The following is a 5460-nucleotide window of genomic DNA, read 5'->3' as shown; positions in this document are numbered from 1 at the left end:
TTCACATGAATCAAGATCTCTGGGTAAAGGACTAATAAGTCTTAAAGAATGCTCTAAAATTATAAACTCTTTTCCATTAAATAAGGTTCCGGGAAATGACGGTCTACCTGATAAGACTTTCTAGAATTTCTTGGGTGATCCTTTAGTTGAATGTCTCAATGCATCTCTAACGCCTTCCAAACTAAAATGTGGTGTTCCAATTTGATAAAATTCAGAGTAAATACCAAGAACCACTTCAAAAATGGCTACTTTTTCGGTGTAAAATAGAAACCTGTCTCGGAGAAAAGTTATTTTTACGTTGCAGGCTTGGAAGTTCCGTTGGAAATGAGTGCAAAATTGGCCTAAAGTGAAACGTGGAGCTTAGACGGAAGTCTATGATTGCCATTTAATTCCAAAGACGATTTTTGCAATATACTAAGAATCTTAAACTGGTGTTAAAACTCAGAGGAAAAGTTTCCCTGTTTGCAAGGAATTAAAAAATTCTTCCAAGCAATTTCCTATTCTTTATTTGAACTGAAATGTAATGTTTAAGTCACGCATAAGACACCAAATGATTTTTTTGAATTTCTCGTCTCGAGAGGTACCTCCATAGAAAACGATTCAAAATTTCTGATCCCCAAACAACACAAGAGAGGATTCAAAATTTCAAATCCCCCAAAGAACACTAGAAAGGGTTCAGAATTTCTGATCTCCCAAAGAACATTAGAAAAGGTTCAGAATTTCTGATCCCCCGAAGAACACTAAAAAAGGTTCAGAATTTCTGATCCCCCAAAGAACACTAGAAAGGGTTCAGAATTTCTGATCCCCCAAAGAACACTAGAAAGGGTTCAGAATTTCTGATCTCCCAAAGAACATTAGAAAAGGTTCAGAATTTCTGATCCCCCGAAGAACACTAAAAAGGGTTCAGAATTTCTGATCCCCCAAAGAACACTAGAAAGGGTTCAGAATTTCTGATCCCCCAAAGAACACTAGAAAGGGTTCAGAATTTCTGATCCCCTAAAGAACTCTAGAAAGGGTTCAGAATTTCTGATCCCCCAAAGAACACAGGAGAAGATTCAGAATTTCTGATCCCCTGCAGCAAAGCCAGTGTTACATCCAATGTAGCCACATTAAATCATAACATTGAAGACAGGGTTTAGATCTTGCTGCCTGCCTGAACAATGTCTAATCAAAATATTTTTTCTTGATAACAATATTCAATTAGAAATTTTATACAAATATAGCATAATTCTTAACAGATTCCATACACAGTCTCAGATTATACTGAGAGAGTGATGAAGAACAAGTTTCTTCACAGCAGTCCATTAATATAAGTAACTGTAAACATCACACATTGTATTACAATGATCTATGCACTTCAAAATTACAGTAGCTGTAAGTCTAAAAAAACAATATCAAACAGTACCTAAGAGGATAGGAAAGTTCAGAATTGACCAAAAAAGTGAGATTACTCAAACTGCACAACTGTAGGCATAAATGCAGACTCCACTTCCTCTGGCAGAATTAGCTCACCTTGTGTGAAGGAAAAATTTCTAACAATTTCTGTTTAACATGGAAACAAGGCACCTCACTGTTATCAAACAAAAAGAGCGTTCAGGAACACTGCAGTGCATTACAGGGATGACAATTAAAGACTGCAATTTACATGTACATTTAAATTTGCAGTTGATACATTTAAGTGGGTCAATGTACTCTACATACATGTATACAGTGTCCTCCAAAAACCTGTTGTCATATAGCAGCGGCCATGGACTTTAGCTTTGCCCAACATGTTTTTACATCTTCAGTCTAACTTTTTGAGTGGGCTACCAGTTCATTCACACTTCAGTTACGCAACCAGTTTAACCATGCTCAAAGGAGAAGGGTGTGGGTAAAATTGTTTTTATAAAGACCTGACAGATATGGATGCAAGTATTGCAGCTAATGCTACAAGCAATTCTATTCTTTCTTTTTTAATTTGGCACACTCATCTTGGAGATGTTTCCTGGTAGCTGGCAATAGTTTGCTGTCCTCAGTTAAAGAAACCCTCCCAAAAACGATCATATCTTATTACTAGTTTATTACTAACTTCATGCTACTTGCAACTATCTCATTCCTGGTTGACGGATGAAAATCTCTATCTTTTTCTATCCAAGAGGTTTTGTAGATAGAGGATAGCTATCTTTGGCATGGCTTAAAGTTAACTAATATCTATCCATCAGATAGTTAGGAAATAGATAGACTAGCTAAAAACTAGCTTCCTGTATAGATATTCAACAGATACTTAGATGGCCTAGCTATCCACTAACTTGTCTATCCAAAAACCACCACTACTGTAGTAAGCCAAAAACTATCTGAAGTCTAGTCCTTATATTGAACAATAAAACACTATCCCATCTGAAACCTACCTCTGCTGTAGTTAGTAAAAAGATAGCCTATCTGAAAACTACCCATCACTCATATCGCACTGTGATAAGCTACCCAAAAGCCAGAGATAGTAAAAAGATAGCAGCCAATCTAAAAATTATCCATCACTCATGTACACGTAGCACTTTAATATTAACCTAGCCAAAAGCTTTCTTAGTCACAGGTGGTGAATATATAGCTAACTATTGAAAACTCTTCATTACTCATTTTATATTGAACTTTGATACCTGCTCTTCAAATCCTAAACCTGAGTGAAATCTCTGTATTTACATAGGAAAATGTCTAAATAACTCATAGTTTTATTTAAACCTACTACAGTTGTACATTAAAATTTAATACCAAAAACCAGGCACATCCAGATGCAAAAGGAGGACAAAATCTGCCTGAAAATGAGTTTCCATTATGTTGCGATTTATCACAAAACTTACTTAAATTTAATATATATCTTTCAAAAATCCTGTTTGAAACACTTCTCAGCTACTTAAATTGGAGTCTAGTAAATGTTTACATTCTTCAGTAAATTTTCATGAAATGTAAACAGATTTCGTGACCGGAAAGGCACAAAATATTCTTGAAATGAATTTCAAATTTCAATTACATTAATTTCTTCATGAAAGTATTTTTTTCAATTAATTTTATCCATGAATCATGTGTTTTTCAAATTATGGTAAGCCTTATGTACAAATTTCTGGAAGTGGTGAAAAGTAATTTTCCGTAACCTAGCTGTGAATTATATCTGCTGTTCTAAATAACCTCTATTTGCATAATGAAATGCCAAATTATAAAAAAACCTTTGAAATACTGCCCAATTAAAGAGAACTTCAACCACCCTAATGAAAATAACATCAGTCTTTTGCAACTCAAGTAATAAGTGGCAAACAAAAGGTCTTGATAATGTAATATGCACATCTAACATAACCTCAAGAGCACCACCATCAACCTGAAAATCAAAAAGGTGAAGGATGTTGCTTTTTGATATCTTGTGTTTTAGTTGTTGTATAATAAATACATGTATGCCCACTTGATCCTAGACAAGATATACACTAGCTATATGAAGTATATGTAAACTACATGAGAGAGCTCACATTTATTGCACTTATTGTACTTTTACAATGAATGATTTTCCCAACGCGAAATTGTTTGTATATTGTTGTGTTGAATACAGTTGCTTTCATAACTCCTTTAGGAAATGAACATTTGCATTCACGAAATCAACAAGACTTAACAGTGTGTTAAAGCATCTGCATCTTCTGTAATCTTCCACGATCAATTTAACCGGCCAGAACGTTTCCAGTATTTCAAGAACCTTCACAAATTATGCAAGAAAATCAGTTTACCTTGGAAAGCTGCAGGGACCATAAGCTTTCTGTAAACCTGACGAGTGTAAGAGAAACCGCCAGCTGCTGGCAAATAGTTTGATTGCCACACTGTTTTGCCGACGAAACTTCATACTTTTCCACCTTTACTGGGATTTGACTCAACTGGAATAACAACGGACATCTGTAAACAATTTGTGACTGCTTTCCAACGTAGAGCAAGGCTATAAAATAACAGAGCTTTGTTATCGAATCCTAACAACATTCACCACGATCTTCGCCCGCCATTTTGGTGTTTCCGGCCGATCCCATAATCCTTCGGTCAATCTGATAAATGAATACTTTTGACCAGCAGATTCCCTTTCTAAAGGAGTCGGTTATTTGCGCGCAATTTCGAATCCAACATTGTCAATAGCAGCAAGAAACATGGAATGATTTGTCCAAGTTCAAATGAGTATCTTGATTGCTTCGGCGAAAGAAAGGCAAGTCGCAGAAAAGTAAGTATATCATAATTGTTGCTCAACATTATAGTTAGCTGCTCAATCTTTGAATCGAAATCAATGTTGTGGCTGAAGAAATTTCGTTGTTATATTTATTTCGCGATCACTGAAACACAAGAAAAACGTTTGTTCTCCTGATTTTATTAGCACCCGTAACAAGGAAATTATTCACACGCATTTCCTATGTATGAAATGCTTGCATAATAGCTTGTTAGTGTGCTTTTTGAAGAGGTAACTTAAAGTTTACACTGAATTGATTTGAAGCTACAGATCACGCTCGATACACTTCACTACCGCATTGCCTACATACTGCTCTTTATTCTTTACAAAAGAATACACTCCCGATCAATTGATTAATGAAAAATAATGTTAATTCTATCGCTATTTATAAAAATATTTAGCTTCAATTGCTTCATTGCAGAGCAGAGGGAAAAAAAAGGCAAGAATAGCGGCCGTCAATCCGAAACGAACACATTAAAGCAGAAACGGAGGTGGCGCAGACGGCAGCTGAGTCCTGATTAAAATTCTTGTTATCTTTGATGTGAACTTTAAATAACATCTTGTAATTCTGGAGCCTAAATTCATATCTTTTTGAATTGAAAATAAAACCTTTCACTGTCCGGCATGAAACTGCAATTTTTGTCTCGATCCTTTGGCGTGGTTTTAAATCGTTATAAATAATGACCTATCTGTGAATATTTCATTTGTGTACTTTTCTGATGCCCTTTGCTCTGTGATCCATTTTGTCTGTAATGTGTTTAAAGTTACTATCCAATCGTTACTTTTTAGCTATCAGACATCTAGTTAATTTCTTGTGAATTATAAATAGACGGCTATTTCTGTCCTGTCACCTGATAAGGGGGATCAGAAATTCTGAATCCTTTTAAGAATTATAGGTAGATGACCGTTTTGTTCTGATAAGTTATGCAGTGGGGGATCAGAATTTTTGAATCCCTTTAAGTCATGTGGGATCAGAAATTCTGAATTGTTGTAGAATTATAAATCGACAGCTCTTTCTATCGTGTTGGCAGATTTGGTGGGGGAGGGGTATCAGAAATTCGCAATACTTTTAGAACCATGAACAGATAGCCGTTTTTGTCCCGTGAAGTGATGGGGATCAGAAATTCTGAATGCTTTTAGAATTATAAGTAGATGACTGTTTTGCTCTGACGGGTTGTGGACTGGGGATCAGTTTTTTGAATCTATTAAAGTCTTGGGGGATCAGAAATTCTGAATCC

The 5460-nt window shown here is 35.5% G+C and overlaps 2 long non-coding RNA genes across 2 annotated transcripts; one reads left to right on the top strand and one right to left on the bottom strand.

Annotated features, from left to right (window-relative positions):
- Positions 1 to 1936: 1936 nt before the first annotated feature.
- LOC149109589 (uncharacterized) lies at positions 1937 to 3882 on the bottom strand. Its single transcript, XR_016208780.1, has 2 exons — positions 3744 to 3882; positions 1937 to 3346 (listed from the first exon to the last, which is right to left on the bottom strand). It is a non-coding gene; the product is annotated as an uncharacterized LOC149109589 (long non-coding RNA).
- A 239-nt stretch (positions 3883 to 4121) lies between these two features.
- On the top strand, positions 4122 to 4858 carry LOC149109588 (uncharacterized). The gene is made up of 2 exons (XR_016208781.1): positions 4122 to 4219; positions 4644 to 4858. It is a non-coding gene; the product is annotated as an uncharacterized LOC149109588 (long non-coding RNA).
- The last annotated feature ends 602 nt before the right edge of the window (positions 4859 to 5460 follow it).

This window comes from Orbicella faveolata, unplaced genomic scaffold (genome assembly GCF_042242905.1).
Source record: "Orbicella faveolata isolate gen_17 unplaced genomic scaffold, um_ofav_v1 contig_25, whole genome shotgun sequence".
NCBI classification, from domain to species: Eukaryota; Metazoa; Cnidaria; class Anthozoa; order Scleractinia; family Merulinidae; genus Orbicella; species Orbicella faveolata.
Note: the sequence above shows the minus strand (reverse complement) of the source record. Positions and strands in the feature narration are given on the sequence as shown.